At 31.7% G+C, this 12,098-nt stretch overlaps 1 protein-coding gene across 9 annotated transcripts in view; it reads right to left on the reverse strand.

Moving 5' to 3' along the window:
- Positions 1-12,098, reverse strand: part of LOC143193733 (ephrin type-B receptor 1-B) — a 615,182-nt gene that overhangs the window by 486,390 nt on the left and 116,694 nt on the right. Inside the window, exon 1 of one of the 9 annotated variants that reach the window (XM_076400071.1) lies at positions 7,892-8,027. The exons of the other annotated variants lie outside the window; for them this stretch is intronic. The gene's annotated coding sequence lies outside the window, so the exon portion shown is untranslated. Of the gene's footprint in view, positions 1-7,891; positions 8,028-12,098 lie in introns of those variants that run through there. 9 annotated transcript variants of the gene reach the window in all.

Here is a 12,098-nt window from a genome sequence, read left to right on the forward strand (position 1 = left end):
CGGGACATGCCTACATTCAATGAAAATGTTGTTGCTACATTTGCAGATGACACCGCAATCCAAGCTCTTGAAGATAACACTGAATCAACCGAAAAGTTATATAGGACTATTGCCGAAATACGATGCTGGACAGAAAAAAGGTGTATTAAAATAAATAAGTGCATATTGATGTCACCAATAAAAGAATCAAGCAACAGTCAGTATGTATAAATCAGCAAGAAGTCCCGTATGGAAATACAGCCAAATATCTTGGTATGAACCCTGATGTTACAAACAAAGGAAGTCACATGTTAAGAAAATATGTAAAGATATCAATCTGAAGTTCAAAAAATGTACTGGGTAGATTGTCACTCCGGTCAGTATACAATAGCCTTTTACTTAACCAACATCTCTTGAAACTAGTGGGGACTTATGGTGTTCAACTATGGGGTTGTATCAGCCAAAGCAATAGAAATATTATACAAAGATTCCAAAACAAGGTATGGTGAGATATTATTGATGCTCCATGGTATTGTACCGTAACGACAATCTACATAAGAACCTAAAAGTAGAAACTGTCGATGACATAAAGACCTGAACAGCGTCTCCATCTGTACATCAATGTTGCAGTTCACGGGTAACTAGATAATGATGGCTTAGTCAGAAGATTGAAGACAGTAAGACCATTGAACCAGTTCAGTGAAGATATAAGTACAACTCAGTTAATATAAAAAACAGTGACATAGATGTTAAGCCCAAAGTGTCTATCGTATCGAATAAGTAATTTTAAATTTTAAAACAGTATTAAATCGAATAAATAATAATTTTAATAAAAAAATTAATAGACTTTCTAATAAACCTTTCCCCTCTCCTTGAATAGCTTTTTTCAATAAATTTTATTAGTGTTGGGAACTATCGACTGAAATTGACTATCGACTGTTTAGTAATTGACTACTTTTTATTATCGACTGTTTTCAGTCGCTATTTTCGGTCCGACTGGCTTTGTTACTATTTACTATCGACTGGTTCAGTCGTACTTTTATTTACTATTTTTGGTTGTACTTGTTTCATTCGACTGATTTTTAACGTTCTGGTTCTGTCGTCCCAGCCGCGACCTTGATAAAAAAGTACAAAATTTATGCTTACATAGATTTTTAGTAGTTTGCTGGTAAATAATAATACATGATAAATAGTAAAATATTTTGACTGTTTTTATGGCAATAATAGTTTTCTGGATTAGTCTTTTTTTCTATGATTAGGTATATGTTTAATTTTTATATAGTATTTATGGTTATTGTACATCTTCGGTTTTTAGGTTTTGTTTAATTATAAATAATTGTATAAATTATATAAGCTAAATTATATATACTGAGAAACTAAGACTTAAACAACTAGAAATATATAATAATTGCCTAAAAGTGTAAATTAAAAATTGCGAGAGACGAATTTTGAATCCCAAGATTTAATTAAAACGCGAAAAATATATGTTGATTAATAACTGTTCCACTGGTGGCGTGTTTTAATTTCTCGCGGATATTTTTGTTCGCCCGATGCATCCGAGCAAAATGCAAAACTGCACATGCACCTGCAATTCCCTATTAAAAAACGACGTAGCGGAAAGAAGCAGGAGGAAAAAAAACACAAAAATACGGGCTCAGCCCACCGACCGACGCCTATTGAAAAGACGTCGACTCCGGGGCGTCGCTACCGCGCTCCGCATCGATTTAAACTTGAGGTCTTAGAGTATCTAGGTGACAAAAAAGGCACAAAAAAAGGAACTAGTCCGCTAATGAGGCATTACTCCCTCTCGAGCCTACGTCGGGGCGCGCGAGGTCTTTGCCCCCGAATATTTTCGCCGTATTTTTTTCGATTTTTCCTAATTTTTTTTTCTGTTCTGCGGCCCGTTCTCTCTTTGCGCGTCGAATTTTAATGCTCGGCGGCGGGGGATAAGCGACGGAAATGTTGAAAATTGCACCCGCGTTAGATGACAATCTTTTGTGCCGTTCCGTTTGGAAGAAAAGAGCTTTTGAACGCGTTTCGGATAGTTTGAGGAGGATGGAAAAAAGAAGGATTTCTAGTAATTTCGATAAGGAACCGGGCGGTGTTCTCCATGCATTGAAACTGCACTTATGTTATTGCTTTCCGTCTGTTTTGTGTATAATGACGCGGATTTTTATATCGGCGAGAAATATCCATCTTAATGGATGGATGCATTATTATGTTTTATGAAAAAGTGTAGAAAAAAATTATAGTTCTGGGATATATTACATACAAGCATTATGAGGATTTAATCTCAATGCTGAACTAAACATTATTGTATTCAAATGTGGTAAAATGTAAAATGTAAAATTTGAGACCTGGACACTTTAAACATTTCATAAAATTATACACTTACTAGTGTATATATACATTCTCATCGTCCATCAAATTTTACCAATTATAGGGGTATTATGTTGTTAATATTGATAGAAATACTATTTGAACTTGATAACGTCAACGTCATGCTTTCTTTTATCGACTGATTGTAACGAATTGACTATAGTAGTTAAAGAATTACAATATTTTCAACCGTTATATAGATATAAACAAAATTAATAGGTCGAAATCAGGTCTGAGTCACAGGGAAGTAATCTAAATCTGGTCAGTTTATACAGACCGCAAATGAGCAGAGACCACGAAATCTTGATAAATTCGTACAAATATTTCATCATTTAAGCATTGGATATGATCACATTTTTATGTTGCAATAATCAAGTATCAAAATTTTCGTTGGCAAATATTTTTCCTGACTGTTGCAAAAAAATTGATATATTTAAAAAGCATCGATATTTTTTAAAATCTATATTATAATCGGTATATAGATTATGTAGTTTCTTTTTGTTTTCTACTTGGTTTTTTTCGATGGTCCTGCAATATTCTTGGAGGTGTCAGGCGCTTGACCGGGTATGATATCTGGAACTAATCAAAAAGATGGGTAAATTGCTACCGCGGAAATATTGTCAACTGCTGGAGTCATATAATTTCGAAAAAAAAATAGAGTCTCGCATGAAGAGACTTTCTCAAGACTGAAACCTATTTTGGCTGTAATTCCGTATGATGAACCACTCTTGAATCATAGTGCGGATAACGCAATAAAAAAAGAAACAGTGCTTCGAACATTTGCCAATTATAGAAATGAGTAAAATGGGATCATTATGGAAAAGATAACATATTACTACATAGAAACTATAAAAAAATACAAGTGGCAATCAACAAAATCTGCTGCACTGCACGATGATCTCGACATAGAGTTGATTTATGAAGATTTTGCTTAATATATGTAATAACTACTGAACAGTGCGCTGGAAATCAGAATATTGAAGCGAATCAAACCATAAGAATTTGCGTAGTGTATGTGTAACTGTACCCTAAGTATTGTAATTTATTGTTCACAATAATTAATTTTATTCGAGTACCTAGAAATAGCAAAATGTAACAAAAACGTGACAAATAAATTCTCTGTAATCAACATTAGTGGATCGATACATTATCAGTTGTTTACCTATATCAAGTCAAGCCCGAATATGTCATTATTTTCTAATAACTCGCCTGATTACGCCAGCCAGGTTGGAGTGATGCAACAGCTAACTCGGGCCTTTGTTTAACGCTTTCAGTAATGAGCGATTAAAATCATTAGTTCATATCATCTGGTGCGTCAGACATCGTTTCGAAAGAAGTAAGATAACTGCACCCAGCAAGTGCATAAAGGATATTTTATAATAGCGCAATCAGCGTGGGTCTTTCTCTTTACCTGCTGTTGTTTTGTTTATACTAACCCACTTACGAACATCGTGTCACTGGGAATGTTCAGAGAACCGACATGAAATATACCCGGTAGAATGGCGGATACCTTTTCGAGCTAATTCAAAATCCGAACGGCACATACAATATGATTTCCGTTCCTGTTTTACCTATTACGAAATCCGAGAGGCATTCCAATAGTTCACAGGTTTCACAATTAATGGTTGATATTTGGATTTCTTATGATTAAAACTATACATTGAAGTTTGAAGCAGATATTAGAAATAACTCGGGGTATTAGGTCGATATTTTCATTTTGAATGTTTATTAATAAGTAATATAATATATAATCGCAACATTTTAGATCTTATCCCGACAAAATATTGTCTTTATAGTACAATTTATTAAAAGAATTGTACCTCATGTGTTGCTGTGGGCCATTAGTGGTGGTGTGGTCAAACAAAATGTGGTCACCGAATACACTAGCCACTTGATATATAGAATGAAATGCAATTTTAGTGGTAAATAGAACACTAATAGTATAAGGACAAGTTCAAAACAAATAATCCAAGGGAAAAAGCCCCGCTACCATTTTGATTGTGCGTCATCTTGGTTATGCGACGTTTAGTACAGAGGAAATTTTATTATGGATAAATATACGCCACAAGAACGAGTCAAAAATATCCTAATCGTCCAGTGCCTCACAAAACATAATCTATCGTTTACATGCAAATTTTCGACAGTACGATACGGCAGCAGACAGGCCTCGTTCTGGAAAACAACGGACGTCTTGTAGCGCTGAAAACATGGCTCTGGTGCGCGATAGTATTGTAGAAACATCAATTCAGAAACGTGGTTCCCACTTACACATTTCTGCATGCAGTTTAAGGCAAATTTTGAAAACTGATTGGAAATTTTCCCGTACAAGATTCAAATAGTCCAAAAATTGCTACGGAGAGACCCTGATCAACGAGTTGAATAAAGTAATGAAAATTACCAAGGTGTTGCAGTTACTGTTAATGCTGAATGGTACTAAGACATGATTCGAAATTTTCTTGTGCCTGAAATGGAAGAGCGAGGACTAGAGGACATGTGGTCTCAGCTAGATGGGGCCACAACACACACAGCTCGTTCAACAATTCAATTATTGAATGACGTTTTTCCACGAAGACTAATTTCACGAACTGGCGATTTAGCATGGCCAGCCAGATCTCCGGATTTCACCGCAACAGACTTTTTCTTATGGGGTTTTTAAAATCAAAAGTTTAGGTGAATAAGCCCCAAACGATTCAACATGATTTCATTCTGGATGTCATGAAGAATGCCTTAAAAAGGACCGAAAGCTGCATAGCGAATCGCAGTCACCATTTAGCCGATATAATTTTTCAATCATAACGAGAAGAAAAAATGAAAACCAAAAAAACTTTTTATGAATAGCAAACTTACTTATATTTTCTTTAAGCAAAGTTATAGATAATCAGAATGGTAGTGGGACTTTTGCACTTACTGTTGTACTTAATTAAAATATCGATTTGTATAAATAGAACAAATAATTCGTAATAACATTTACATAAAGTTGTACATCTTCATAAAGCCTAACTTCCACAGACTCATCTTCAGATAAAACATGTTAGTGAAGCAATATACTAAACTCTTAAGCTTCTATAACAAAGCCGAAATACAGATTTTTTAAGAAATAGTCCGCCAATTGCTCTCAGATGCTATCAGAACGATTACTTACTTACCAAAACAAAACCAAAAAAACTTTTTATGAATAGCAAACTTACTTATCTTTTCTTTAAGCAACGTTATAGGTAATCAGAATGGTAGTGGGACTTTTGCACTTACTGTTGTATTTAATTAAAATATCGATGTGTATAAATAAAGCAAATAATTCGTAATAACATTTACATAAAGTTGTACATCTTCATAAAGCCTAACTTCCACAGACTCATCTTCAGATAAAACATGTTAGTGAAGCAATATACTAAACTCTTAAGCTTCTATAACAAAGCCGAAATAGAGATTTTTTAAGAAATAGTCCGCCAATTGCTCTCAGATGCTATCAGAACGATTACTTACTTACCAAAACAAAACCAAAAAAACTTTTTATGAATAGCAAACTTACTTATCCTTTCTTTAAGCAACGTTATAGGTAATCAGAATGGTAGTGGGACTTTTGCACTTACTGTTGTATTTAATTAAAATATCGATGTGTATAAATAAAGCAAATAATTCGTAATAACATTTACATAAAGTTGTACATCTTCATAAAGCCTAACTTCCACAGACTCATCTTCAGATAAAACATGTTAGTGAAGCAATATACTAAACTCTTAAGCTTCTATAACAAAGCCGAAATAGAGATTTTTTAAGAAATAGTCCGCCAATTGCTCTCAGATGCTATCAGAACGATTACTTACTTACCAAAACAAAACCAAAAAAACTTTTTATGAATAGCAAACTTACTTATCTTTTCTTTAAGCAACGTTATAGGTAATCAGAATGGTAGTGGGACTTTTGCACTTACTGTTGTATTTAATTAAAATATCGATGTGTATAAATAAAGCAAATAATTCGTAATAACATTTACATAAAGTTGTACATCTTCATAAAGCCTAACTTCCACAGACTCATCTTCAGATAAAACATGTTAGTGAAGCAATATACTAAACTCTTAAGCTTCTATAACAAAGCCGAAATAGAGATTTTTTAAGAAATAGTCCGCCAATTGCTCTCAGATGCTATCAGAACGATTACTTACTTACCAAAACAAAACCAAAAAAACTTTTTATGAATAGCAAACTTACTTATCTTTTCTTTAAGCAACGTTATAGGTAATCAGAATGGTAGTGGGACTTTTGCACTTACTGTTGTATTTAATTAAAATATCGATGTGTATAAATAAAGCAAATAATTCGTAATAACATTTACATAAAGTTGTATATCTTCATAAAGCCTAACTTCCACAGACTCATCTTCAGATAAAACATGTTAGTGAAGCAATATACTAAACTCTTAAGCTTCTATAACAAAGCCGAAATAGAGATTTTTTAAGAAATAGTCCGCCAATTGCTCTCAGATGCTATCAGAACGATTACTTACTTACCAAAACAAAACCAAAAAAACTTTTTATGAATAGCAAACTTACTTATCTTTTCTTTAAGCAACGTTATAGGTAATCAGAATGGTAGTGGGACTTTTGCACTTACTGTTGTATTTAATTAAAATATCGATGTGTATAAATAAAGCAAATAATTCGTAATAACATTTACATAAAGTTGTACATCTTCATAAAGCCTAACTTCCACAGACTCATCTTCAGATAAAACATGTTAGTGAAGCAATATACTAAACTCTTAAGCTTCTATAACAAAGCCGAAATACAGATTTTTTAAGAAATAGTCCGCCAATTGCTCTCAGATGCTATCAGAACGATTACTTACTTACCAAAACAAAACCAAAAAAACTTTTTATGAATAGCAAACTTACTTATCTTTTCTTTAAGCAACGTTATAGGTAATCAGAATGGTAGTGGGACTTTTGCACTTACTGTTGTATTTAATTAAAATATCGATGTGTATAAATAAAGCAAATAATTCGTAATAACATTTACATAAAGTTGTACATCTTCATAAAGCCTAACTTCCACAGACTCATCTTCAGATAAAACATGTTAGTGAAGCAATATACTAAACTCTTAAGCTTCTATAACAAAGCCGAAATAGAGATTTTTTAAGAAATAGTCCGCCAATTGCTCTCAGATGCTATCAGAACGATTACTTACTTACCAAAACAAAACCAAAAAAACTTTTTATGAATAGCAAACTTACTTATCTTTTCTTTAAGCAACGTTATAGGTAATCAGAATGGTAGTGGGACTTTTGCACTTACTGTTGTATTTAATTAAAATATCGATGTGTATAAATAAAGCAAATAATTCGTAATAACATTTACATAAAGTTGTACATCTTCATAAAGCCTAACTTCCACAGACTCATCTTCAGATAAAACATGTTAGTGAAGCAATATACTAAACTCTTGAGCTTCTATAACAAAGCCGAAATACAGATTTTTTAAGAAATAGTCCGCCAATTGCTCTCAGATGCTGTCATAACGATTACTTACTTACACTTCATATTCAGACATTGCTGACCACAGGAAATCAAGAGAATCACAAAGATACACCAGGAGAAGCTTCACTCTTATGTTAATTTCGAAGTATTGCGACTCTTGAATAATACTCGAGCGGGACTCAGCCCCAGACTAGCTCGAAGTTATCGTAAAAACAAATTACACTATATAAAGCTTCATGATACTGATTAAGATGATTGCCACACATATACTACTATAAATAAATACATTTTGTTATAACCCTCATTTTAATTTTCATAAAAATGATCCCAGTTACCTTATTCGTCAATAAAACTGAATAAAAAATAAAGCCGCCCAACCTATATTTCGTATTTATTTAAATAAATATCAGTTTTAACATAAAATCTATAAATGTATAATTTTACTCTACCAACCTCGATGAATAATTTATGCTGAGCTGGCCATGTTTGTGCACGTGGTAGTTTTCGTTTGAATTTACGTTGCATTTTTCATTTATTATAATATATCAGCGTTAAATGCAATTATCAATTTTCATTTTCCTGTCTCTCTTGATATTGTTGATATTAATGCGAACAAATAAATTTGTATTATTGCCTTGGTAACTAGATTACATTAAATTAATTCGTTTAAAAACCATATATGGTGGAAATTTTGTTAAAAAGGTTTTTTATATTTTGTCAAAATTTGAATTTGCAAAGAATATATAATCATTGTAATTATATAAGAATATATCATACAGATAAAGCTTAGGTTAACATTTTATAAATATAAGAAAGGTAGTTTAAGAAAGAAAATTTATAAGAACTGGCAACGTGGCCATACAATATCTGGTGGTTGCTATAATAAAACAGCCAATGCATGTCATAAATGACATCGAATATGCCGCCAAATGTTGCGGCCAGTTTGTAAAAACGTAGAATTCTTTTTAAACTCTGATCGGATTTTCCTTAACATTTTACTTTAGTTAAAAAAAGACAGAATGTTGCCTGATATGTCGGAATATGGAACCGAATCAGTCCATAAAATTCGATTTGATTTGATATTATTGAACTATGTTGCCAAATATCTGCAAAAGCACTTAAACCATTACTGATAATAATTAGAGGTTATAAACTGGCAAACATCATGACGTATTGTCAGTAATCGGTTAACTTCGGAGTTCGCTTTCGCGTTATTGTTTGACGTTGCCATTTACAATTACAATTATATTCTTTAAATATACTTATAACTAGCAAAAAAATTTTTTTATAAATTTTTGGCATTTTTAGAAATTAAAAAAGATCTGTTCCCACTTTACAATATTATGATTCTTTGATTTAATTGAAAAGGTTCTATGAATGTATTAATTCTCTTTGCATAATGTCTGACTCGGCCATCTGCATTCCTGACTGGACGTTTTAAATATGAACGATATTTTTCATCTTATAAATAATAAATCGTATCTATACAATTCTCAGATATTTATCATTTGTCCAAGCATCTATTCTCATTAGCAGCATCTTGGCTTAGTAACAATAATTTATTCAATACTAATTATATGTAGGCAGTTTTGATTCACTCTCCGCACATAATATGATCTCCGGAGAATGCAAATAAAGTGCCCCGAAGAAACCACCTGCATTATCTCGCATCGTACGGGCCGGCAAGTTGATTGCGTATTTATACAAACTGTTTTATTCACCCCAACTAGAATGTATTTCTTGTTAGAGGCGAAGCGTTTTACATAAATTCCATATATGAAACAATCACGACCCAATGAGTCACAATTTTGTAGAACAAAATATGCGCACGGTAACGACATTTGATGTGACGTAGCTTACTTATCATTAGTGATAATAATCAATAAACGATCATTTATTATCTATAAGTTATTCTACTTTTAAAATACTACGAAGTAGATTTTCAAAATTAGTCAGCTGAGTCAATCATCAACAAGTCATATCAATATATCAAGAAATATCAAGGAATAAATCAAAGAATAAAAATATTAATTGAGTATTATGTGTCGCTTGCTCACAATTTTCATCAGAATAATGCCTCTCCTTACACAGCATTAGCTCTTCGAAACTTTTATAAAAATTCAGATATCTCCTCGCACTCGCACTATTCGCCAGATTTAACTCCCTTTGAAATGAAATGTTTTTAAAATTTTCTGAATTCGAATATATAAAGTATCTGAACAGTTCTCTAATATTAATCATGATTTATAGCTCTAATAGAAAATTCGGGGATTGAGATTATTGTTCCAACAAAATATTGTTAACAAAAAAATTTAACTGACTTCATTTTCAAGTCAGTGTCGAGAGACAAATTAGATTTGTTTTGTTCGTAATTTAATTTTATGTATATGTCACAAAATTATATTATTATTTTTGTATTGTTTGGGCTAGTAGTAGTTAAAATAATACTGTAAATAGATAAATATGTATAAATATGTTCGGCATTAAGCTAAATTATGTGTATATAGTAGAATGTAAAATACATGTAGTAGATAGGTTAAATAAGGTTTTTGTTTATTTTCATACAGTTATTGTAACGATTATTATATACATATTTCATATTAACATGTTTTTTTTGTGTAAAAAATCTAAATTTGATTATATTTTTAATTTTTAAAATACTTACTTTCTTTTCTTTTTAGTGTTAGATATTTGCTCAATAAATTACACAATTATTTTATCTAATAGTACAATGAGTAAACCAAATAAAGGTGTAATCCGTATGGGGAAAAATAGGAATAAAGAAACAATGATTCAAAATAAGAAATGATTTAGATCACACCATGAAACAGTTGCATACAACGTTCAATCAATAAGCCCCAAACGATTCAACATGATTTCATTCAGGATGTCATGAAGAATGCTTTAAAAAGGACCGAAAGCTGCATAGCGAATCGCCGATAGCCGATATAATTTTTCAATCATAACGAAAAGAAAAAATGTAAAGACTAAAAAAAAAATTATGAATAGCAAACTTACCCATCTTTTCTTTGAGTAAAGTTATAGGTAATCAAAATGGTAGTGGGATTTTTGCACTTACTGTTATACTTAATTAAAATATCGGTGTGTATAAATAGAGCGAATAATTCGTAAAACATTTACATAAAGTTGTACATCTTCATAAAGCCTAACTTCAACAGACTCATCTTCAGATAAAACATATTAGTCAAGCAATATACTAAACTCTTAAACTTCTACAACGAAGCCGAAAAACATATTTTTTAGGAAATTAATTAAAATGTTTTTTTTTGTGTAAAAAATCAATTTGATTATTTTATTAATTTTTAAAATACTTGCTTTATTTTTTTTCTAGTGTTAGATATTTACTCAATAAATTACACAGTTATTTTATTTAATATTACAAGGAGTAGATCAAGTAAAGGTGCAACCCGTATGAGGAAAAATAGGAACAAAGAAACAATGATTCAAAATAAGAAATGATTCAGATCACAACATGAAACAGTTACATACAACGTTTCTACGACGTCTCATTTGATATGGTTAGTGCTTAAAAAGCAAACTGACTAACTTTTACACTTAACCATTTCTGATTTTTCGTCCCATTAATTGAGTAATAACATTATACACCAATATCTGATTATTATAGATAAAAAATATGGGAAATTTGAGGTTTTCCCTCCATTCCCCCCTTCTCCCCACAGACCCTAAGTTGGTTCCAATGGCTTTAATGTTTAATGATATGATTATGATAATGATATCATCGTGGCAGTTTTCATTTTACTGGTATAATGCAGATATCAGAGTGTACGTCAGAAATCGATAAAGGTAACGTACGCTTTGTTTAGCGTCCATTCGATAAATGTTTGGCAATCGTAGATGTTTCGTATTGTTGTTGTCTCCAGATTGCATTGTTTCACTTCGTAAAAATCATCAGTTTATAACATTTCCGCAAAACCTGACAAAAAGCTGTTTACACAGTTTGGCGAATCGATGAAAAACGGAGACATATTGTTTCCGTGTCGACATATTCTTGGAAATTATTACCCAGCGCAATAGCGTAGTTTATGGCTATATGTGTGTTAATATAAAATAACAACAGCCGACGAATTTTAAGATAATATTATCATTGCAAATTACTAATTGTTTTTTTTTCCTGGAGTTTGTGATTAATAAAATCAGATAACATATTCTTAATATATTTGTACAACTAATTAAATATTATGATGATTTCTATCAGGTTGGTTTCATTTCAATTTCTTTTTT

This window comes from Rhynchophorus ferrugineus, unplaced genomic scaffold (genome assembly GCF_030347505.1).
Source record: "Rhynchophorus ferrugineus isolate W39M unplaced genomic scaffold, kcgeb_rfMv2 rfM3, whole genome shotgun sequence".
NCBI classification, from domain to species: Eukaryota; Metazoa; Arthropoda; class Insecta; order Coleoptera; family Curculionidae; genus Rhynchophorus; species Rhynchophorus ferrugineus.